This window comes from Trachemys scripta, chromosome 23 (genome assembly GCF_013100865.1).
Source record: "Trachemys scripta elegans isolate TJP31775 chromosome 23, CAS_Tse_1.0, whole genome shotgun sequence".
NCBI classification, from domain to species: domain Eukaryota; kingdom Metazoa; phylum Chordata; order Testudines; family Emydidae; genus Trachemys; species Trachemys scripta.
Window position 1 is genome coordinate 3,216,006 of NC_048320.1, and position 24,640 is coordinate 3,240,645.

A 24,640-nucleotide genomic window follows, 5' to 3' on the forward strand; every position below is an offset into this window, starting at 1 on the left:
CCACACAGCCCCCAAATGGCTACGGACGGCCCTGGTGAAATGCTCAGGGAGATTAGAGAGGCTACAAAAACAGAAAACCCAATAATAATGGGGGATTTCAGGTATTCCCATGCTGACTGGGTACATGTCACCTCAGAAAGGAATGCAGAGATAAAATTTCTAGACACCATTAATGACTGTAGGATAAATATGAAATTAAACAAGTAGAGATACCTTAAGTATGGTTAAGGAAAAATATCTCTTGTAAAGAAAGACTGACTAGGAAGTAAAAAGAAGGCCTTGAAAATAATAGAATCATATTTTTCCTCTGGAGTGATTTTTTCTTTTAATATTCATCTCATCATTCTACAAGGGAACCAAAGCTGGTCTTGATGGCTGCTAAATGCCAGGATTTCTTCCCCCCCCCAACCCCAATTTTTTTAAGATCAGTATTTGCTTTTCAACTCTTGTAAGATAAGGGACAGCTGGATACAGGGCCGGCTCTAACTTTTTTGCTGCCCCAAGCAGCAAAAAAAAGCGCCGCCCCGCTGAGCGCCGCGCCCCCCGCCCCCCCCCCCCCCACACCGAGCGCCGCGCCGCCGCGCACCGTGCCACCGCGCACCGTGCCACCGGAGCACTCCCCCCTGCGGAATGCGCACCCCGCCACCCCAAGATTGGCTGCCCCTTACCAGGTGCCGCCCCAAGCATGTGCTTGGTTGCCTGGTGCCTGGAGCCGGCCCTGGCTGGATAGAATCAGGAGGAGGAACAGAAGTGCTAGGAACCAGACAGAAAAGAGTACCACCTGTAAGTTTAATCAGAAGGAATAAATATGTATCGCTTTAGGTTAGTTGTTATGATTGGTTATGAGGGTTGGAAAAGACCTCAGGAGGTCATCTAGTTCAACCCCCTGCTCAAAGCAGGACCAACCCCAACTAAATCATCCCAGCCAGGGCTTTGTCAAGCCGGGCCTTAAAAACCTCTAAGGATGGAGATTCCACCACTTCCCTAGGTAACCCATTCCAGTGCTTCACCTCCCTCCTACTGAAATAGTTTTTCCTAATATCCAACCTAGACCTCCCCTACTGCAACTTGAGACCATTGCTCCTTGTTCTGTTGTCTGCCACCACTGAGAACAGCCGAGCTCCATCCTCTTTGGAACCCCCTTCAGGTAGTTGAAGGCTGCTATCAAATCCCCCCTCACTCTCTTCTGCAGACTAAATAACCCCAGTTCCCTCAGCCTCTCCTCGTAAGTCATGTGTCCCAGTCTCCTAATCATTTTCCTTGCCCTCTGCTGGACTATCTCCAATTTGTCCACATCCTTTCTGTAGTGGGGGGTCCAAAACCGGACGCTATACTCCAGATGTCGCCTCACCATTGCCGAATATGGGGAAATAATCACTTCCCTCGATCTGCTGGCAACGCTCCTACTTATACAGCCCAATATGCCATTGTCCTTCTTGTCAACAAGGGCACGCTGCTGACTCATATCCAGCTTCTCGTCCACTATAATCCCCAGGTCCTTTTCTGCAGAACTGCTGCTTAGCCAGTCGGTCCCCAGCCTGTAGTGGTGCATGGGATTCTTCCGTCCTAAGTGCAGGACTCTGCACTTGTCCTTGTTGAACCTCATCAGATTTCTTCTGGCCCAATCCTCCAATTTGTCTAGGTCACTCTGGACCCTATCCTTACCCTCCAGCATATCTACCTCTACCCCCAGCTTAGTGTTATCTGCGAACTTGCTGAGGGTGCAATCCATCCCATCATCCAGATAATTAATGAAGATGTTGAACAAAACCGACCCCTGGGGCACTCTGCTTGATACCGGCTGCCAATTAGACATTTATAATTTATAAGGCCAGAAGGAATGAAGTAGGGAGGATGTGTGGTTCAAAGAATAATTAATGAGATAAGGGGATGTTTCTAAAAAGGCCTTGACCTATAGGGATGACTGCAGACCGTTTTAAATAAAACAAAGAGAATCTGTTTTAAATATTGCTGTCAAGCAATTAAAAATTACTTGCAATTAATTGCACGATTAAAAAAGTTAATCGCGATTAATCGCAGTGTTAATAATAGAATACCATTTATTTAAATACTTTTGAATGTTTTCTACATTTTCAAATATATTGATTTCAATTAAAACACGGAATACAAAGTGTACAGTGCTCACTTTATATTTACTTTTGATTACAAGTATTTGCATTGTAAAAATCCAAAAGAAATATGTTTTCAATTCACCTAATACAAGTACTGTAGTGCAATCTTTTTATCATGAAAGTTGAACTACAAATGTAGAATTATGTACAAAAAAAAACTGCATTCAGAAATAAAACAATGTAAAATTTTAGAGCTTGCAAGTCCACTCAGTCCTACTTTTTGTTCAGTCAATTGCTCAGACAAACAAGTTCGTTTACATTTGCAAGAGATAATGCTGCCTGTTTCTTGTTTACAATGTTACCTGAAAGTGAGAACAGACGTTCTCATGGCACTGTTGTAGCCGGCGTCGCAACAAGATTAATCTGTCCCTTCATGCTTCAACTACCATTCCAAGGGACATGCATCCATGTTGATGATGGTTTCTGCTTGATAATCCAAAGCAGTGCAGCCTGACGCATGTTCATTTTCATTATCTGAATCAGATGCCACCAGCAGAAGGTTGATTTTCTTTTTTGGTGGTTCAGGTTCTGTAGTTTCTGCATCGGAGTGTTGTTCTTTTAACACTTCTGAAAGCATGCTCCACACCTTGTCCCTCTCAGATTTTGGAAGGCACTTCAGATTCTTAAACCTTGGGTCGAGTGCTGTAGCTATCTTTAGAAATCTCAGATTGATACCTTGTTTGCGTTTTGTCAAATCTGCAGTGAAAGTGTTCTTAAAATGAACAACATGTGCTGGGTCATCATCCAAGACTGCTATAACCTGAAATATATGGCAGAATGCAGGTAAAACAGAGCTGTAGACATACAATTCTCCCCCAAGGAGTTCAGTCACAAATGTAATGAACGCATTATTGTTTTAACGAGCATCATAAGTATGCGGGCATATCATCTGGAATGGTGGCTGAAGTATGAAGGGGTATGTTTAGCATATCTGGCACATAAATACCTTGCAATGCCAGCTATAAAAGTGCCATGTGAATGCCTGTTCTCACTTTCTGTTGACACTGCAAATAAGAAGAGAGCAGCATTATCTCCTGTAAATGTAAACAAACTTGTTTGTCTGAGCGATTGGCTGAACAAGAAGTAGGACTGCGGGGGCTTGTAGGCTCTGAAGTTTTATATCGTTTTGGTTTTGAGTGCAGTTATGTACCAAAAAAAAAAAAAAATCTACATTTGTAAGTTGCACTTTCCTGACAAAGAGATTGCACCACAGTACTTATATGAGGTGAATTGAAAAATACTATTTCTTTTGTTTATCGTTTTTAAAATAATATACAATTTGATTTCAATCAACACAATACAATATATATGAAAATGTAGGAAAACATTTAATAAATTTCAGTTGGTATTCTATTGTTTAACAGTGCGATTAAAACGGCGATTAAATGTGATTAATTTTTTTGAGTTAATCATGTGATTTAACTGCGATTAATCGACAGTCCTAGTTTTAAAATAAGCTAACATGGCCTGTCCTACACACATCCATATTAAAGTTATGTGAACTTAGGTGCAATGGAAAAACTGTTGGGCAGCAAGGAGGAGGGGAGGAAAGGCCTTGAGAAGAAAGATGGTTGTAAATCCCATCTTGATTAAGACTGGAATTAAGGGTGAACTGTCTCAAATTGCTTTTTAGCTGACATCAGTAATTAGCAATCACGTCACCTGTTTGTTAAAGGGTATAAAAAGTCAACACTTAACTGGCTCATTGCTAATACCTGCCTGACCACATTAGAGCCAACCAATATGGGTCTAAGCACTCCTAGGTTTAGCCCATTTGTAAGTATCTTGATCAAATATGTACACATGTTTTGTTACTGTTTGGATGTAGTATATTGCTTATTATATAGGCTTTTTAGGTGTGATTAGAACAATCGTATAAGTGGACTTTGGATTTAATAAAGGAATTTATGGTTAAATTAGTGTTTGGTGGTTTCTCATATTAATAATTCCAATAGACTGCTTCTTGGAATTGCTAGTCCTGGAACCCACAAGGGGGGAGACAATTCTTGATTTAATCCTAAATGGAGCAGAGGATCTGGTCCAAAAGGTGAATATAACAGCAAATATCTCCAATGGCTGCTGATGGGACATTACATGGGGAGGGCTCTGAGTTACTACAGAGAATTCTTTCCCACTGTCTGGCTGGTGGGTCTTGCCCACATGCTCCAGGTCTAACTGATCATCATATTTGGGGTCGGGAAGGAATTTTCCCCTGGGTCAGATTGGCAGAGACCTCATGGGTTTTTCTCCTTCCTCTGCAGCATGGGGCACAGATCGCTTACAGGTTTAAACGAGTGTAAATGGTGGAATCTCTGTAACTTGACTTTTAAGTCATGATTTGTGGAATTCAATAATTCAACAAAAGGTTTGGGGCCTATTACAGGAGTGGGTGGGCAAGGTTCTGTGACCTGCGATGTGCCGGATGTGTCAGACTGGGTGATCATGATGGTCCCTTCTGGCCTTACATACTGAGTCTATGAACTGCTCACTAATAGTGACCATAATGTAATTAAATTTAACATCATGTAGGGGAGGAAAATACCAAAGAAACCAACCACAGTAGCATTTAACTGCACAAAAGAGGAGCTATACAAAAATGAGAAAGCTAGTTAAATGGAAATTACAGGAACAGTCACAAGAGTGAAAAACCTGCAAGCAGCATGGAAACTAATTAAAAACACCATATAGAAACTCAAACTAAATATATACCCCAAATAAAAAAAACAGTAAGAGGACCAAAAATATGCTTCCATGACTAAAAAACAGAGCAAAAGGTGCTTAGAGGCAAAAAAGCATTCTTTAAACATTGGCAAGTCAAGTGTAAAAGTATAATTAGGCAGGGCATAAAGGAATATGAAGAGCAAAGAGCAAAAGACAAAAACGGAAAGCTAATTTTTTAAAGTACATCAGAAGCAGGAAGCTGCCAAACTATCAGTGGGACCACTGGACGATCGAAGTTCTAAAGGAACACTCAAGAAGACAAGGCTGTTGTGAAGAAGCTAAATGAATTCTTTGCATACGTCTTCACCAAAGAGGATGTGGGGGAGATTCCCACACCTGAGTTATTTTTTTGGGTGACAAATCTGAGGAACTGTCTCAGATTGTGGTGTAAATAAAGGATGTTGTGGAACAAATTGATAAATTAAACAGTAGTAAATCACCAGGACCAGATGATATTCACCCAAGAGTTCTGAAGACACTGAAATATGAAATTGCAGAACTACTAACTGTGGTATGTAACCCATTGCTTAAATCAACCTCTGTACCAGACGACTGTAGGGTAGCTAATGTGAAGCCAATTTTTAAAAATGGCTCAAGAGTGATCCTGGCAATTACGGACCAGTAAGCCTGACCAGAGAAATAAAGGTAGGACATAGTCCATTCTGGCCAAGCCAATGTTCCATCCAGCCAATCTGCCATGGAACCCCTCTGTTTCTCTGTCAGTCCCAGGTGAAAGCTGCTGTGTCTCTCCCAAAAGCAAACTCTTATTCCAGCAACCTGATGCATTTTTGGCCATTGTCCAACTCCTGCAGACCCTTGCTGAGTTCACATGTTCCAGCTGTGATGCAGGGAGTTATTGGTACCAACTGCAGCAGGGCACAGTGGGCATATGGGGCTTTAAAGGGATTCCCCTGGGTTGAATAGATGCATAATAGTTCATTGAATGGTGGCATGTGAGGTCTCTACTGAGAACCTGTGGTCAACTGGTCGTTATAACCATTATAAAACTTACGTTGAGAAGATATTTAACGAGTGTTCTTAAGGTCTTGGAATTAAGTCAAGTCACCAGGAGGTGACATACCTTGGAGATATTCCTGCCTGAGTCAGGTGTGAAATGAGAGATTGCAAAATTTAGAAGTTGAAACAAACTGCAGTAGGTGTTTATGAATAAAGACAAGGGGTGGACTCGGGGGGCAAAGAACCACACTGAATTCTTCACTGGGGAAGGCAAGCTGACAGTGAACTTTTCTCGTGAAAAAAGGACCACAGTCAGTGTGGCTGTAAAGCAAGCACTGATTTTGGGTGAGCAATATTCTACAAGACGAGAGAATCTTGTTAATTAAGCCTATGCTGTAGAATGTGTGTTATTCTATCTGTAACAATCTGTGTGTAATACTTCTACGGGCAGTCACATGAATCTCTATACTTTTTTAAACAAACTTAGATTTGTTCATAGTGAAGTCAAGTATGAGTGTTGTGTGTGAAGTGGAGCTGTGATCAGAGGTGGAACTGGTAAACTAGGATGTTCTGTTTCTTTGGAAGCAGCAATTCTCTGAATACCGTGAGTCTCCAATGGACCAGGGGCTGGAAACTCCAGAAAGATGCTTGGAGGCATGAGAGTTGGAATGTGCCAATCACAAACCTGTGGAGAGAAGCAAGGCCTGTGAGAGTAGAAGGGAAAGCTTGTGTTGCCCGCTATTGGGTGAGAAACGCACTCCCATGTCTCTTGCTGGGACATGCCCCTAAAGGACCAAGTTCACTACCTCCAAAGAGACACAACACACACAAGCCCACTGGTTTATCTGTGGAGTCACACCCAAACATAAACAAGAATAGGTTTATTATCCAAGTACAGAGATTTACATGATACTAAGGAAGAATAGAAGACAGGTCTGGTTACAAACAAAACAAAACACACTTTTTAGAGACTAAAACTTAATTTTAGAAAGTTGTAATTTTTGCCTCAGCAGCTTGTTACTGACATCAAGTTTCCAGCAGCTCTCGCATTTCAGGCCAAGAAGAGTCAGCTTTCATAGGCTAAAGGGTGCTGGATCCTATCATCCCCTCTGTGATGGACGTCAACACGGCTTTTTGCTTCTGCATGTATCTCCAGAAACTCACTGTTTTGTCCCCAGAGTCAGGCTGACCTCCTGTTATTCTTCCCTTCCTGTTCAATTCCCATCCCTGTGCTGATTTGTATGTAAATTGGGCTTCCATTATTTTGATTCCATAACGCTTAATATACATTGGAGACACGTAGCTAGCTGCCTTCCCTCCTGTCTGGGGAGAAAAGCTTCTCTCCCTTTGGTCACAGACTTTAAAGCATAATATCAGTGCATATCCACAATTACTCATGTAGCGTTAATACAGATATTTCACAATGATATTAATCACCAGTGTGTCACTGGCTTTGATAAAAGACCATACTTGATACACATTTACAGCACATTAATATTCTAGCCAATCAGTTGATTCAATTACTTATTCTTTGGGGTTCACACCCTCTGTTCTCCCCCTGGAGTGTCTGGAGCCTGATCATCACAGGCTTAGACAGTTTATTTTAGCCTTTATTATGTCCAGTTTAAACAATGCAATTATCACCTATGAATTATTACATGAAAACACAGTCAAGGCAAGAAAAGTAAATGGCCAAATCACCTCTCCTGGGACAGGATAACTCTTCAAATCTTCTGTCTCTTCTGTGTTTCACTGTTCCTCCAATGTTTCTTCTGACCTCTCTTATTGTTAATAACCTATCTTTTATCCGCTGTCACAGAACTATGCACAGACTCAGTTTACCATGCTCCCTCATCTGTGTTCCTGTCTAAATGCATTCCATTCTAAACCTCTAATTAAAACATTATCATGCATAAATCACAATCACTAACCTAAAGTGATACATTTTTGTTCATTCTGCTGAAACTTACAAGTGGTACTCTTTTCTGTCTGGTTCTTAGCTCTTCTGTTCCTCAGCCTGGTTCTATCCAGCTGTCCCTTATCTTACAAGAGTTGAAAAGCAAACACTGATCTTAAAAAAAAATAAATAAAATTGAGGGGTAGGGATGGGGGAGGGGGAGGAGGAGAAATCCTGGCATTTAGCAGCCATCAAGACCAGCTTTGATTCCCTAGTAAAATGATGAGATGAGTATTAAAAGAAAAAAATCACTCCAGAGAAAAAATAACCCTGAGCAATAAATGGCATTCAGTGTACAGAATCAGTTTTGCCAGATAAACAATATATTTTATAGGTCAGATTACCAATTTGGAGGCAGAAGGGAACATAAGAGACATACTTGGGTTTTACTAAGGTATGAAATGTTTTATGAAATCTTACTCTCAAAGCCAGTTTAGTTTGGCTAAACTCTGAACACCGTCCCCTGGATCACTAATTGGCTGAAGGATTAATCAAAGGGGTTAGCATGGTCAGTAAAACATCTGTCATAGTTCAAGACTAACTCCATCTCTGATCCATCTCTAGTCTCTCCAAGTGCACCCCCTCAGGTGACAGGCGTCGCTCCTTCACCATTCTCAGGGTTGAATTCCACGATTCTCCGCCTCTTAGACTGGGCCCAGGGCTACAGCCCCCTGTGTACTACCCAATTCCTCAGCAGGCCTGACTGGGTTTGGGTCATAGAATCATAGAATATTAGGGTTGGAAGAGACCTCAGGAGGTCATCTAGTCCAACCCCCTGCTCCCCCTTTCTGAAGAACTGCTGCTTAGCCAGTCGGTCCCCAGTCTGTAGTGGTGCATGGGATTCTTCCGTCCTAAGTGCAGGACTCTGCACTTGTCCTTGTTGAACCTCATCAGATTTCTTCTGGCCCAATCCTCCAATTTGTCTAGGTCCTGCAAGTCTTCCCTTCAGGAGTGGTGACCAGTAGATTCATAGATTCCAAGGCTAGAGGGGACCACTGTGATCATCTGTCTGACCTCCTATATAGTAAATAGTTCCACTGGCTAATTACTTGCATCTTTAAAGATGTACCCCTTATTTCCAGTCTGAATTTGTCTAGCTTCAACTTCCAGCCATTGGATGATGTACCTTTCTCTACTAGATCAAATAAGCCATTATTAAATATTTGTTCCCCATGTAGATACTGTGATTTATTATGGTTCAACCCAGACCAGTGAGGGGTTGTGTCACCACCGGCCTTGCAATTTGGAGTGCCTTAATCGCTATAGAACCATAAGGTTAGAAGCAGCGTTCCCTCTAATTTTTCTCACGCATGTGCAGAATGAATTTTGTTATGTGCACCACATCACCTCCATATTGGTGCACGTAACAAAATTCATGTGGCGGGGCGGGGGTATTCGGAGTGTGGGAGGGGGCTCAGGGCTGGGGCAGAGGGTTCGGGTGCGGGGGGGGGTGAGAGCTCGGGGGGGGGGGCGGGCTCAGGGATGGGGCCGGGATGAGGGGTTTGGGGTGCAGGCTGCCCTCGGGCTACGGCGGGGAGAGAGGACTCCCCCCAGCCCTCTCTCACCATGGCACCACCTGGGCTGGGGGGGGAGGTGCCTCTCCGCACCGCGGCAGGTCTGGGCTGGGCTGGGGCCACGGGATAAATGCTTCTCCCCCAGCTGCAGCAGGGCCAGGCTGGGCTGGGTTGGGGCCAGAGGAGGCGTGCCTCTCTCCCGGCTACGGCAGGTCTGGGCTAAGGGAGAGGCATCTCTCCCTGCTGCAGCCGGAGCGCCTGCATGGCGCTTAATAGGTTGCTGCATGGCCATGTGGGCATGCCTCTTAATCATAGAATCATAGAATCTCAGAGTTGGAAGGGACCTCAGGAGGTCATCTAGTCCAACCACCTGCTCAAAGCAGGACCAATCCCCCTTAGAGGAAACTTAGGTTAGAAGGGACCACAAGGGTCATGTAGTCTAACCCCCTGCCAAGATGCAGGATTTGTTGGGTCTAAACCGTCCAGGACATATGGCTCCAGCCTCCTTTCGTAAGCCTCCTGTGAAGGAGCTTTCACAACCTCCGCGGCAACTGGCAGGGCTGGCCTTAGACCAAATGGTGCCCCAGGCGAGAAGCGTCTTTGGCGCCACGTGTCCATTTGTTAATCTTTTGAATACCTTATTTTTTATTGCATCAGTAGCCCATTTCATGACTTTGATGCATGATTTCACTCTGTCATATAAGATGATAAATTACATGCTAGGATCTGTAAATGTGTATTTATTGATGCCATATATAAGCAAATTTAAAAAATTTATTTCCTGGATCGCCTTCCCCTAAATCTGGCCCTGCCAGTCTGTTCCATTGTCCTACTGTTCTTACAGTGAGGAAGTTTTCCCTGAGATTTAATCTAAATCTGCTGTGCTGGAGTTTGACCCCATTGCCTTTTGTCCTGCCTCCTGTGGCAAGAGAAAACAACTTTTCTCCATCATTTTAGGCCAGTTTTTCAAGTATTTGAAGATCACTATCATGATCCCCCTTAATCTCCTGTTTTCCAAAGCAAACCTACCCAGTTCCTTCAGCCTTTGCTCGTATGGCTGCATTCCACCCCTTTGATCATCTTTGTTGCTCACCTCTGGAGCCTTTCCAGTTTCTCTACATCCTTTCTATACAGCAGTGACCAAAATTGGACACAGTACACCAGCTGAGGCCTAACCAGTGGCAAGTGGAGCAGTACGGTTACCTCCCATGAAGTACACGGTATGCCTTTGTTAATGCAACCTAAAATTGCAATTGCTTTTTTTGCAACAGCATCACATTGCTGATTCATGTTGAGGTTGTGATCCACAACTCCCAGATCATAATATAAGAACGGCCATACTGAGTCAGACCTAAGGTCCATCTAACCCAGTATCCTGTCTTCCGACAGGAAGCCCGACAGAATGTCAGGTGCCCCAGAGGGAATGAACAGAACAGGTAATCATCAAGTGATCCATTCCTTGTTGCCCATTCTCAGCTTCTGGCAAACAGAGGCGAGGGACACCATCCCTGCCCATCCTGGCTAGTAGCCATTGATGGACCTATCCTCCATGAATTTATCTATTTCTTTTTTGAACCCTGTTATAGTCTTGGCCTTCACAACATCCTCTGGCAAGGAGTTCCACAGATTGACTGTGCGTTGTATGAAAAAATACTTCCTTTTGTTTGTTTTAAACCTGCTGCCTATTAATTTCATTTAGTGACCCCCAGTTCTTGTGTTATGAGAAGGAGTAAATAACACTTCCTTATTTACTTTCTTCACACCTGTCATGATTTTATAGACCTCTATCATATCTCCCCTTAGTCATCTCTTTTCCAAGCTGTAAAGTCCCAGTCTTATTAATCTCTCCTCATACGGCATAAACCTGTGAGATAGATTCTTGAACAGCAAGCCCAGACAGAGCTCCTTTTCCCTGCTGGGTGTGGATGCTGTGCTGTCTGGTGTAGACTCCATGCTGTCTTCTTCCCCACTGGTGATTTTTACAGTGCACATGATGTCTTCCTGCAACCTCGGAATTTGGCCAGACCTAGTTTGAGGTGTTGGCCACTTTCCTTTGTCTGGAGAAAACCTGTTTATCAACTCCCCTTGACATGCCTGGTTTAAATACATTTTAGTCACCTATTTCTAGCATATAGCTATAAAATGCCTTGTGGGTTTACTGTACATACATCATGCAAGAATATTTCTGATCAGTGAGTTATTAGTTTTCCAGTGATACCCTCCATGCCCCCTCTTGGGTAAATACCATGACAACAGTGTCACAGCCAGGTCATGGGCAGCCAAACCTAGTGGTCAGAGCCAGAGTCCACATTCGTGAGACAGGAGTCAAGAGACGGCGGGGTCAGGATACCAGAAGGTCAGAGGCAAGAGACAAACTGGGGATCAGAAGCATGAGTCAGGAACTAGAGTCAGGTGAGGTCAGGATACTGGAGGGTCAGAGGCAGGAGACAAACTGGAGGTCGGAACCACAAGTCAGATGTCAAGAGTTGGGCTGGGTTGGGATGCCAGGAAATGAAGCTGGGGAAGCAGGAGTGGGAGTCTGTAGAAGGATCAGGAAGCTCAAGAGTCCAGAGCAGGGGAAAATCCAGTTGTTCAGACCACTTCCTGTTTCTGCTGCTGGCTTAAGTAAGGTCAGTAGGCCAGTCAGTTGCTCTGGGAGTTCGTCAAATGGGTCTCAGTGCTGGAGCCTCACCCCGGGGCTGGGCTTCCTGGTTCCAGGTAAGTTATGGCCAGCAGGCTGCCAGGTGGAGGGTTGGAGGGTGGGTGTTCCCATGAACCTTGTGGGCCTGGGTTTGAGATCCCTTGGTCATGGCATTGCCCACTCCCTGGAGATATCCTGTGTTCGACGTAAGTCCAGGTTTCTTGAGGTGACTGCAATGGAAGACCTGAACCAGGGTAGGAATGTGAATGTTTTCAGTGGCTCTCAAGTTCCTTCCTTTGGGCCCGAACCTTCCCAATCAACCAGCTCAGTGGTTTGAGCATTGGCCTGCTAAACCGAGGGTTGTGAGTTCAATCCTTGAGGGGGTCATTTAGGGATCTGTGGCAAAATCGGTAGGTGGTCCTGCTAGTGAAGCCAGGGGACTAGACTCGATGACCTTTCAAGGTCCCTTCCAGTTCTATGAGATAGGTATAATGGGAAACACAAAAGTCAGCACGCTGAGCAAGGAGCCACCTAAGATAGCCACTGGGATATGCTAATGAGAAGGGTGTGTTCTAAGCCCTGGCCCTCTCTCCGAGCTAGGTGGCTATGTCCAGGTGGAGGGAGGCACCTGCCTCTGCTTGCGATTCACAGCTGGAAACCCCTCTCCTGGAGTCAGGCAGCTTAGGTGCTGTGACCCTAACAGCATCCCCATGCAAGAGAGCTAGGGGCTCACTGATAGCTGGTGGTAAATTTCTGCTGGCTTGACCAGTTCAGTGCACCCCACACTCATTAATGACAGAACCTGTATCTGAAAGGTTTGTTGGCATCCTTTCATCTGCGAGAGATGGTGGGAATTGCAGCCTATGATGTAGATGGTTTGTAATGTCTCATGTGACTGAATAGTCCAGTTTGAGATTTGCATGATTTTTGGCCGTTATTGCAAGTGTCTATATCTTGGTTGGAAGTTGCTTGTTTCCTACAGGCTCTTTTCTCTTCAAGCTGTAGGAGCCAGCTCCTGTCATGGACTTTGATATCCTGATGGAGACGATGGTGCCACTTGTTATGATCACTTGCTAAGATTTCCCATTGGCCAGGATCAATTCCAAATTCCTTCATATCTCGCTTCACATAGCGAAGCTTGGGACGTCCTGTTCTTGTTCCCTCTGATAGCTCCCCGTATAGCATGTCCTTGGCTATGCGTCTGTCCATCTTCCAACCTACTCAGATGGCCCAGCCAGTGCAGTCGTCTTTGCTTCAGCAGGGCTGTCACAGTTGGTAAATTTGCCCTTTGAAGAACCTCTGCGTTGGTGACTTTATCCTGCCATTTGGTGTTGAGTATGTGGCATAAACAGCATAGGTGAAAATTGTTTAACCTTTTCTCCTGATGAGCATAAGTTGTTCATGTTTCCCCATCATACACGAGAGTGCTGAGGACGCAGGCTTGGTACACTAGCATTGTGGTCTTGATGGTCAGCTTTGAGTTGTTCCATGCTCTTTTAGTTAGTCTAGTAAAGGTGGTGGCAGCCTTTCCAATGCAAATGTTTAGTTCTTCATCCAGTGGGAGGTTGGTGGTCACTGTAGAACCTAAATAGCTGAACTTTTGGACTTCTAACTGGTTTGTATTTGAAGTAATTGAAAGATCTTGTGGAACCCTCTGTCCTGATACAACCATTTTCTTAATGCTGATGGTGAGAGCAAATGCCTGACAGGCACTTGAAAGGTGGTCCATGAGTTCTTGTAGTAGATCTTCATTGTGGGCTATGAGGGCAGCAGCATCAGGTAATAGAAGTTCCCTGATTAGCACCTTTTTGATTTTGGTCTTTGACTTAAATTGGGACAGGTTGAAGAGTTTCCCATCTGATCTTGTGTGAAGATACACCTCATCTTTCATGTCCTTAAATACACAGTTCCAAGAGTACCAAGAAGAAGATTCCAAAGAGTGTAGGGGCAAGAACACACCCTTGCTTCAGTCTGCTTTTCATCTCAAAGCTGGCTAACCTGGACAGTTGGACCTGGACCTGGCTAACTGGACAGTTGCTCTCATGTTGTTGTGGAATGAACATATAAGACTTAACAGGGTTGGTGGGCATCCTATCTTTTCTAGTATTGCAAATAGACCTGCTCTGCTGACTGTGTCAAGTGTTTGGTTAGGTCCACAAAGGGGATGTACAATGGTCAGTTTTGTTTTCTGCACTTTTCTTGGAGTTGACGCAGAGAAAATATCATGTCTATAGTTGATCTTCCAGCCCTGAATCCACTCTGTGATTCAGGGTAAACAAGATTTGCCAGTGGTGTAGGTGCACTAAGATTACTTTTAAAGCTTTTCTTGCCACATTTAGTAGTGAGATACCCCTGTAGTTGTTGCAGTAGTCCTTTTCATCTTTATTTTTATACAGAGTGATGATGTTTGTATCACACATCTCTTGTGGTACCTCACCCTCTTTCCAGCATTTAAGTAGCAGCCGATGAAGATATGGTAATAGGCTCTTTCCTGCACTTGAAGATTTCTGCTGGGATGCCAGCTTTTCCAGAAGCCTTGCCACTAGTTAATGAATCATAGAATCATTTGGAAGGGACCTCAGGAGGTCATCTAGTCCAACCCCCTGCTCAAAGCAGGACCAATCCCCAAATAAAATATCCCAGTCAGGGCTTTGTCAAGCTTGATCTTAAAAACCTCTAAGGATGGAGATTTCACCACCTCCCTAGGTAACCCATTCCAGTGCTTCACCACCCTCCTAGTGAAATAGTGTTTCCTAATATCCAACCTAGACCTCCCCCGCTGCAACTTGAGACCATTGCTCCTTGTTCTGTCATCTGCTACCACTGAGAACAGTCTAGATCCATCCTCTTTGGAACCCCCCTTCAGGTAGTTGAAAGCAGCTATCAAATCCCCCCTCATTCTTCTCTTCTGCAGACTAAACAATCCCAGTTCCCTCAGCCTCTCCTCATAAGTCATGTGCTCCAGACCCCTAATCATTTTTGTTGCCCTCCGCTGGACTCTTTCCAATTTTTCCACATCCTTCTTGTAGTGTGGGGCCCAAAACTGGACACAGTACTCCAGATGAGGCCTCACCAATGTCAAATAAAGGGGAACGATCACGTTCCTCGATCTGCTGGCAATGCCTCTACTTATACAGCCCAAAATGCTGTTTGCCTTCTTGGCAACAAGGGCACAGTTGACTCATTTCCAGCTTCTCGTCCACTGTAACCTCTAGGTCCTTTTCTGTAGAACGGCTTCCTAGCCATTCGGGCCCCTAGTCTGTAACAGTGCATGGTATTCTTCTGTCCTAAGTGCAGGACTCTGCACTTGTCCTTGTTGAACCTCATCAGATTTCTTTTGGCCCAATCCTCTAATTTGTCTAGGTCTCTCTGTATCCTATCCCTACCCTCCAGCATATCTACCACTCCTCCCAGTTTAGTGTCATCTGCAAACTTGCTGAGGGTGCAATCCACGCCATCTTCCAGATCATTAATGAAGATATTGAACAAAACCAGCCCCAGGACCGACCCTTGGGGCACTCCGCTTGATACTGGTTGCCAGCTAGACATGGAGCCATTGATCACTACCTGTTGAGCCCGATGATCTAACCAGCTTTCTATCCACCTTATAGTCCATTCGTCCAGCCCATACTTTTTTAACTTGGCGGCAAGAATACTGTGGGAGACCGTATCAAAAGCTTTGCAAAGTCAAGGAATAACACATCCACTGCTTCCCCTCATCCACAGAGCCAGTTATCTCCTCATAGAAGGCAATTAGGTTAGTCAGGCATGACTTGCCCTTGGTGAATCCATGCTGACTGTTCCTGATCACTTTCCTCTCCTCTAAGTGCTTCAGAATTGATTCCTTGAGGACCTGCTCCGTGATTTTTCCATTTTTCAATGGCCTTGCTTAGCTCTTCTACAGTGGGCTCCACATCTAGCTCTGGCATGACCTGTAGAGTTGGTATTTGGTCCAGTGATTCGCTGATGATGCTTCTTTCTTTTGTGTAAAACTCTGAATAGTGTTCAACCCAACGCGACAACTGGTGTCTTTTATCTGTAATTATTTCAGCAAAACCTAGGAGCAAGCCCAAAATCAACACTACTAACACCAAAAACCAGAGGAAATGCCAGGAGTTTGTGAAGGCTTTTGAACTTAGCATGCATGGGAAATTACTACCAAAGAAGGCAGAGCAATTTTGGGAAGATTTAAGAAAACAATCCATGAAACAGCTTTAGTTTCATTCAGGGGAAAGAGACTATCTGAAAGTTGTCATGTGGGATATCAATAGAATATTATTGCGTGGTGTACATGTGGAGGACAAACTCAAAATCACACACATACTGGAAATTATGTTATCAAAGTGTGTCTGGCAGGCAGGGCTAAAGTTACCCCACTCTAGAAAGAGGAATGTGGTTCTGCCACCTGGAAGGTATTTCCAAGGTACATTAAGAGTCAATGGAAATGCAAATACCATAGAAGGTAAACAGGACCATCAGGATAACAGGGGGAGCAGATTGCAGGAAACAGATCAATTTGCAATTTAGCAAACACTGGCAGGGGAAGAAACCAGTATGGAGCTTCCTTCACCAGAGACTCCATGATGCCTTTCTCACAGCTTGAAAGAATTTTACTTTGAAGGGTAACCTTCAGAAGAATCCACTTCAAAGGTTCACTGGATTGTAAAGAGAAGGGCAGAGTACCCCAAATGATCTTCACCTGAGAAGACAAAGGAACTGAGTACCTTGGACTTTGTGGGAGATCCTGACCAGAAGGGTGGTCAGCCATCTTGCTGGGAGGCAGGCAGGTAAGGAAACTCCCTTGAACAAAGGTTGTAGCTTGTTTTGTTAAGTCTGAGCTTCTAGAAAGTGTTTTTCACTTTTATTTGCATCATCATTTCTAAGTCTGTCCTTTGCCCTTGAACTCACTTAAAATCCTATTTCCTTTATTAACAAACTTGTTTTACTTTTACCTAAACAACTCAGTGCTGTGTTTGATTTCAAGGGAATGCTAACTCCAGGTACTGAGGCAAGCTGCTGGCTGTTGTATATTTAAAGGAACAAACAAACCATAATCTCTCCAGGAGTGAGCTCTGGACATTGCAGAGCACATGGTTTGGGGAGAATTCAGGACTGGGGGCTGCTGGCGTCATCCTGCCATGGCAAAAGTATGTTAGAGGTGTAGCAAGCAGACTGCTGGGATCAGAATTGCTGAGTCAGTACGCTCTCTCTCTCTCTCTCTCACACACACACACACACACACACACATATGCTTGTATGCCGGCTGGAAGAGTCCAGACAAGAGCACCACAGCATCAGCATTTCGAGGCACTCAGGGTGTTAGGGCACATGGTGACACAACCCTGCACTGGTCTGGACTGCACCCAAGACCTGCCAGGTGCCTATGCTGGTTTTGGTAAGAATGAGTTAAGTGCCTGCCTGACTCCACATAAGACAGCCAGAGGAGTGCTGCTGCTGCCACCACCCACCTTACAACTTTTAACCCAGTGGTTAGAATACTCACCTGGGATAGAATCATAGAATCATAGAATATCAGAGTTGGAAGGGACCTCAAGAGGTATTCTAGTCCAACCCCCTGCTCAAAGCAGGACCAATTCCCAGCTAAATCATCCCAGCCAGGGCTTTGTCAAGCCGGGCCTTAAAAACCTCCAAGGAAGGAGACTCCACCACCTCCCTAGGTAACGCATTCCAGTGTTTCACCACCCTCCTAGTGAAATAGTTTTTCCTGATATCCAACCTGGACCTCCCCCACTGCAACTTGAGACCATTGCTCCTTGTTCTGTCATCTGCCACCACTGAGAACAGCCGAGCTCCATCCTCTTTGGAACCCCCCTTCAGGTAGTTGAAGGCTGCTATCAAATCCCCCCTCATTCTTCTCTTCTGGAGACTAAACAATCCCAGTTCCCTCAGCCTCTCCTCATAAGTCATGTGCTCCAGACCCATAATCATTTTTGTTGCCCTCCGCTGGACTCTTTCCAATTTTTCCACATCCTTCTTGTAGTGTGGGGCCCAAAACTGGACACAGTATTCCAGATGAGATCTCACCAACGTCGAATATGTGCAAGAGCTCTGGCTAAGGGGAAGAAAGGATTGTGACAAGGATTCCTGGGGGCATGTTGAGATTGCTCAAGTAGGGCAAACTGTATAGAATGGGGCAGACAACCCCCCAAACTGGTGGTTATTCTAATACTTAGATCCACCAATCTAGCAACAAAGCAGCTTCTATAATACTTTATTGGTTACCTAGAAGCCAAAAATACAATTCCCTTATAGCAACCCATCCTTTGTGCTCCTACCCAGACAGCCAAGTCAAATAGGATGAGGATTATTTAAAATCTTGTTCATCATATAAAAAGTTCTACTAATCCCAACACATTACTCCCCAGGTCAATGAATATTTCAGATTGTACTCAAATATAGGCTTACGTCCAATTCTTATTAACTAAACCAAGATTTATTAAAAAAGAAAAGAGAGTATTAGTTAAAAGATCAGTATACATACAGACTTGAATAAAATTCTTAGGTCCATTTCATAATAGAGATGGTGGTCTTTACAGTTGCACAGAGTTCTTTCAGAATTAGTCCATAGGTTCAGTCCAATATCAGGGAGATCCAGAGGAGACTGGAGACCTCAATTTTGTTACTCAAATTTTCCCCTGATGAAGCTTAAGCATATCTGAGATGAAAGGAACAGGTCCCAAGAGACCTCTATACAGTTTCTGGGGACGCTTCTTGACAGCATGTAGTCTTTGGCCTTGTCTACACTACGAGAGTAGTTCGATTTTACTTAAATCGAATATTTGGAATCGATATTGCAAAGTCGAACGTGTGTGTCCACACTAAGGACAGTAATTCGACTTTGTGAGTCCACACTAACGGGGAAAGCGTCGACATTGGAAGCGGTGCACTGTGGGCAGCTATCCCACAGTTCCCGCAGTCCCCGCTGCCCATTGGAATTCTGGGTCGAGCCAGCAATGCCTTCTGGGTAAAAAAATGTGTCGAGGGTGCTTTTGGGTAACTGTCGTCATCCATCCATCACTCACTCCCGCCCTCCCTCCCTCCCTGAAAGCGCCGGCGGGAAATCATTTCGCGCACTTTTCAAGTCATTGACAGCGCGGACGCCACAGCACTGTGAGCATGGAGCCCGCTGCAACCATCGCTGCAGTTGTGGCCGCTCTCAACGCCTCGCAGCTTATCATACAGGTTGCCCTGAGGCAGATGCAGAAAAGTCAGGCGAGGAGGCTACGTCAACGCGGTGATGGCCTGAAGTCTGAGAGTAGCACAGACCTCTCAGAAAGCAGGGGACCCAGCGCCGAGGACATCACGGTGGCAATGGGTCATGTTGATGCCGTGGAACGGCGATTCTGGGCCCGGGAAACAAGCACTGAGTGGTGGGACCGCATAGTGCTGCAGGTCTGGGATGAATCACAGTGGCTGCGAAACTTCCGCATGTGGAAGGGAACTTTCCTTGAACTTTGTGAGTTGCTGTCCCCTGCCCTGAAGCGCAATGACACCCGGATGCGACCAGCCCTGACTGTCCAGAAGCGAGTGGCCATAGCCCTCTGGAAGCTTGCAACGCCTGACTGCTACCGGTCAGTCGCGAGCCAGTTTGGGGTGGGCAAATCTACCGTGGGGGTTGTTGTGATGCAAGTAGCCAAGGCAATCGTTGATGTACTGCTGCCAAAGGTAGTGACCCTGGGAAACTTGGAGGCGATCATAGATGGCTTCGCAGCGATGGGATTCCCAAACTGCGGTGGGGCCATAGATGGAACTCACATCCCTATCCTGGCACCGGACCACCAGGCCAGCCAGTACATTAACAGAAAGGGCTACTTTTCCATGGTGCTGCAAGCACTGGTGGACCACAGGGGACGTTTTACCAACATCTACGTGGGATGGCCGGGCAAGGTTCATGACGCTCGTGTTTTCAGGAACTCTGGTCTGTTTAGACGGCTGCAGCAAGGTATTTACTTCCCGGACCACAAAATAACTGTTGGGGATGTGGAGATGCCTATAGTCATCCTCGGGGACCCAGCCTACCCGCTAATGCCCTGGCTCATGAAGCCCTATACAGGTGCCCTGGACACTGAAAAAGAACTCTTCAACTACCGGCTGAGCAAGTGCAGAATGGTGGTGGAGTGTGCTTTTGGACGTCTCAAGGGGAGATGGAGAAGCTTGCTGACTCGCTGTGATCTCAGCGAAACCAATATCCCCATTGTTATAGCAGCTTGCTGTGTGCTCCACAATCTCTGTGAGAGCAAGGGGGAGACCTTTATGGCGGGGTGGGAGGTTGAGGAAATTAGCCTGGCTGCTGATTACTCACAGCCAGACAGCCGGGCGATTAGAAGAGACCAGCGGGAAGCGCTGTGCATCCGGGAGGCTTTGAAAGCAAAGTTCCTGAGTGAGCAGGGTAACCTGTGACTTTCTAATTTTGTGTACAGAGAAGCCTTCACCCCACTTCCAACACACGTTTCAAAATAAAAATAGTTCAACTTTGTTAAAGCACACCGTTTTCTTTAATACTGTTTTCGCGGGAATTTTTAAAAACTGGGACGCAGACTGTGGTGCGGAGCGGGTGTAGTGTAGTCGCGCGAATGCAGCTTCTAAACTCAAGGACTGACAGGCTCCGCTGCGGTGGGATGGTTCTTTCAACGGAGCCTGTCACCCCTCCTGATAGGGACTGTGTGTATGGGGGGTCTATGTGACTTTGTGGCAGGGGGGGGACGGTTACAGATCCCCTGCTGTGTGGCTCTGTGATCCTGCCTAAGGACCGCCGCTTAAGATCTCTAACTGCCCTCCCCTGCCACAAAGTCACAGAGCAACCCACCCCCCACCACATAACATGAAAAGAACCTCCCAGACTAACCAGGGTAAGTAGTCACTGCATCACTGCACTATGTATGTGCCTTGCTGCTGTGCCTGCCCCCGACTATGTACCCTGCCAAAGGTGACTGTCCTGTCCAATTACCAACCCCCTTTCCCCCCCTCCTCCAAAAGAACATGATGGAAACAGTAGTTAACAGAAACATATTTTTTATTATCAACTACACATGGGACTGGGAAGTGAAACTTGGACGGGGGCTTGTGTCAGGCGGGAAGGAAAGTACTTGTCAAACTTTGGGGAATGAGAGCCTTCTGCTGCTCGAGCTCTCTGCAGGGGTGGAGTGAGAGTTAGCAGGGACTCTGCCGCCTCTCCTTCTGTGCACTTTGGGTGAAGGGAGTATGGGACTTGGTGGCGGGGGAGGGCGGTTAGAGATGGACTGCAGCGGGGCTCTGTCCTCCTGCCTCCGTTCCTGCAGAACATCCACAAGGCGCCGGAGCGTGTCCGTTTGCTCCCTCAGTAGTCCAAGCAGGGTTTGAGTCGCCTGCTGGTCTTCCTGACGCCACCTCTCCTCCCGATCCATGTTTGCTTGGTGCATTCGGGTCAAGTTTTCCCGCCACTGGGTCTGCTGTGCTGCCTGGGCTCGGGAGCAGGCTATAAGCTCTGAGAACATGTCCTCCCGTGTCCTCTTCTTCTTATGCCTAATCCTCCCTAGCCTCTGGGAGTGTGATGACAGGCTAGGTTGTGAGACAGTCGCAGATGGGGCTGTGGGAATGGGAAAAAGGGAGTGAATTCCTCAGAAAGATAAATGTAGTTGTGAACAAAGAACATAGTCTTTCTCTGTGAACAGGACCATGCACAGCACCTATCACATGCGCACTCAGCACAAGGTCGAATTCTCGGCCTTCGCATTCAGTGTCTGGGGTTTTGCAGAGCACTTTTGAGAACCCTGTCAGGACAACGGAATTGCTCTTGCACGCAGACATGGTAAGCCGTAGATTCGTGGCAGCTTAAAACTTTAATATTAGCAATGGCCTCATTTCACATTGAAATCAATGTCGGTCCCTGCTGCCAGCAATCCGGCAAGCAGGAAGTCTGCTCCTGTCCCACACCCTCGCGGCTGTCCCCGGGAACGATCCCTTTCGGCTGACCCTCTCCCGCCTCCACCGCGTGGCTGCAAACCAGCGGTTACAGTTCTGTAAAGGAACGGTAAAGCAGTCCCAACACTAACATTCCCCTACCTCATTCAAAGCAGGTCATCATGAGCGACATCACCCTCATGAGGATCTCTGAGAGCGACAGACAGAGAATGCTCCGGGAAAGCCTTCAAAGACCAGGGCCGTATGCCGCCATGCTGTGCCAAGCAATGATTCCGGAGTACTTGCTAGTCTCGTGGCGCGGCAACGTGTCCTACTACGGAGGACCCAATAAGGCCGCTCTCCCCAAGAACCTAATGCAGCGGATTTCAAATTACCTGCAGGAGAGCTTCCTTGAGATGTCCCAGGAGGATTTCTGCTCCATCCCCGGACATATAGACCGCATCTTACTGTAGCTGCAGTAGCAGGGACTAAACAGTAGAGCGGCTTGGGCAGGACAATCATGCAAAACCGGACATTGCTAGATTTTTTTCAAATAGTTGCACTGCCCATGACTGAACCGTTAAGTTAATCAAACTAATCATGAGAAACCCATTTTTTAAATTGTTAATAATCATGTTCTGTTACAAATAAATGTTTAGATGTTTACAACACTTACTGGATGATCCTTCACCAGATTCTGTGTCCGGGGTAACGGCTGGGGAGGGTTGGTAGGGGATCTCTGTAAGGGTGATGAAGAGATCCTGGCTGTCGGGGAAATCAGCGTTGTGAGCGCTGTCGACTGCCTCGTCCTCCTCATCTCCTTCCTCATCTTCCCCGTCCGCTAACATGTCCGAGGATCCGGCCGTGGACACTATCCCATCCTCAGAGTCCACAGTCAGTGGTGGGGTAGTGGTGGCGGCCGCACCGAGGATGGAATGCAGTGCCTCGTAGAAACGGGATGTCTGGGGATGGGATCCGGAGCGTCCGTTTGCCTCTTTGGTCTTCTGGTAGCCTTGCCTCAGCTCCTTGATTTTCACGCGGCACTGCGTTACATCCCGGCTGTATCCTCTCTCTGCCATGTCTTTAGAGATCTTCTCATAGATCTTTGCATTCCGTCTTTTGGATCGCAGCTCGGAAAGCACGGACTCATCGCCCCACACAGCGATGAGATCCAAGACTTCCCGATCAGTCCATGCTGGGGCCCTCTTTCTATTCTGAGATTGCACTGCCATCAGTGCTGGAGAGCTCTGCATCGTTGCCAGTGCTGCTGAGCTCGCCACGATGTCCAGACAGGAAATGAGATTCAAACTGGCCAGACAGGAAAAGGAATTCCAATTCAAATTTTCCCGGGGCTTTTCCTGTGTGGCAGTTCAGAACATCCGAGCTCTTACTGCTGTCCAGAGCGTCAACAGAGTGGTGCACTGTGGGATAGCTCCTGGAGCTATTAGCGTCGATTTCCATCCACACCTAGCCTAATTCGACATGGCCATGTCGAATTTAGCGCTACTCCCCTCGTCGGGGAGGAGTACAGAAGTCGAATTAAAGAGACCTCTATGTCGAACTAAATACCTTCGCGGTGTGGACGGGTGCAGGGTTAATTCGATGTAACGGCGCTAACTTCGACATAAACGTCTAGTGTAGACCAGGCCTTTGGGTGAACAATAGTGTCTTTGAAGTAAACTTCTATTTCCTAAAGATCACCGGTAATTAGCTACAAGGGTTAACATAACAATTAACAATTGCCTATCTCCCACCATTTGCAGGTGATTTGCTATATACTTCAAAGATAAATTAAGACAGTGATATTACTACATTGATAGTTCATTTAAATGTTAATATCTCCTTTTGATCTCTGAATTAACAGGATACAGCAATAGACAGGAACTATTTGGTTACATTGTCAACCTCTAACAATATATATGTAAACACACAAAAACACAAACATTATCTACTAATATGTCTCTAAAGGTTGAATCTGGGTCTGTTTGCCTGCTAGTTGTGTAGATTTAGCCCTTTAGGATCTAGCAGGCCTTTATTACAACACCACCATTTTCCCCTTGCAGGTCTCTTTGCACATATTTTTTAAACGTCTCTTTCACATTTTAGCATTTTCCATACTTTTAGCTTCATTTCTTTATCACTTCTAAGGGTGATGCTACTAATGAGTTACTGGTTCTGGTCTGGACACCAAATCCTATTGGTTTCCCTCCTTAAGAATGAGTTAAGTGCCTGCCTCACTCCACATAAGACAGCCAGAGGAGGTGCTGCTGCTGTGGTGTCAAGAAGCAAAAAGGGTTAGGCCAGACCCCTGAAAGGGCAAAGGTTGAGTAACAACATGACAGCTCACATACCATCGTTTCCTGTGACAACATAGTCAGTGACATCACCTCTGTTGACACCATCATCCTTATCTCTCCAATAGATAGGAGAGCCTCTTACCTCATTCATCAATTTAAATTTGACAAACTATGGGCTATGTACTACTAGACTATAATTACCTAACCTATACTCCACCCAGGACTAGCCCGTTGCAAAATGCCCTGAAATATTTCATTAGTACAAGCGTCAAGACTTTGGTTCTAGGACTCATCTGAAAAATGGCACATCTATCAGCACAGCGCCTTCTATAGCATCAGTCTGGGTCATTGGGTCATTGTGGACTCTAACGCCACTTCTTGAAACACTTGATTTTCCTTGGAGGTCTCCCATCTGTATGTTGAGCAGGCCCAACCCTGCTTAACTTTGGAGGGGATAAAAAAGTGACTCTTTAGAATAAATTATCACTCTCTCTGTTGTGTGATTCCACCTTCTCTGGGGA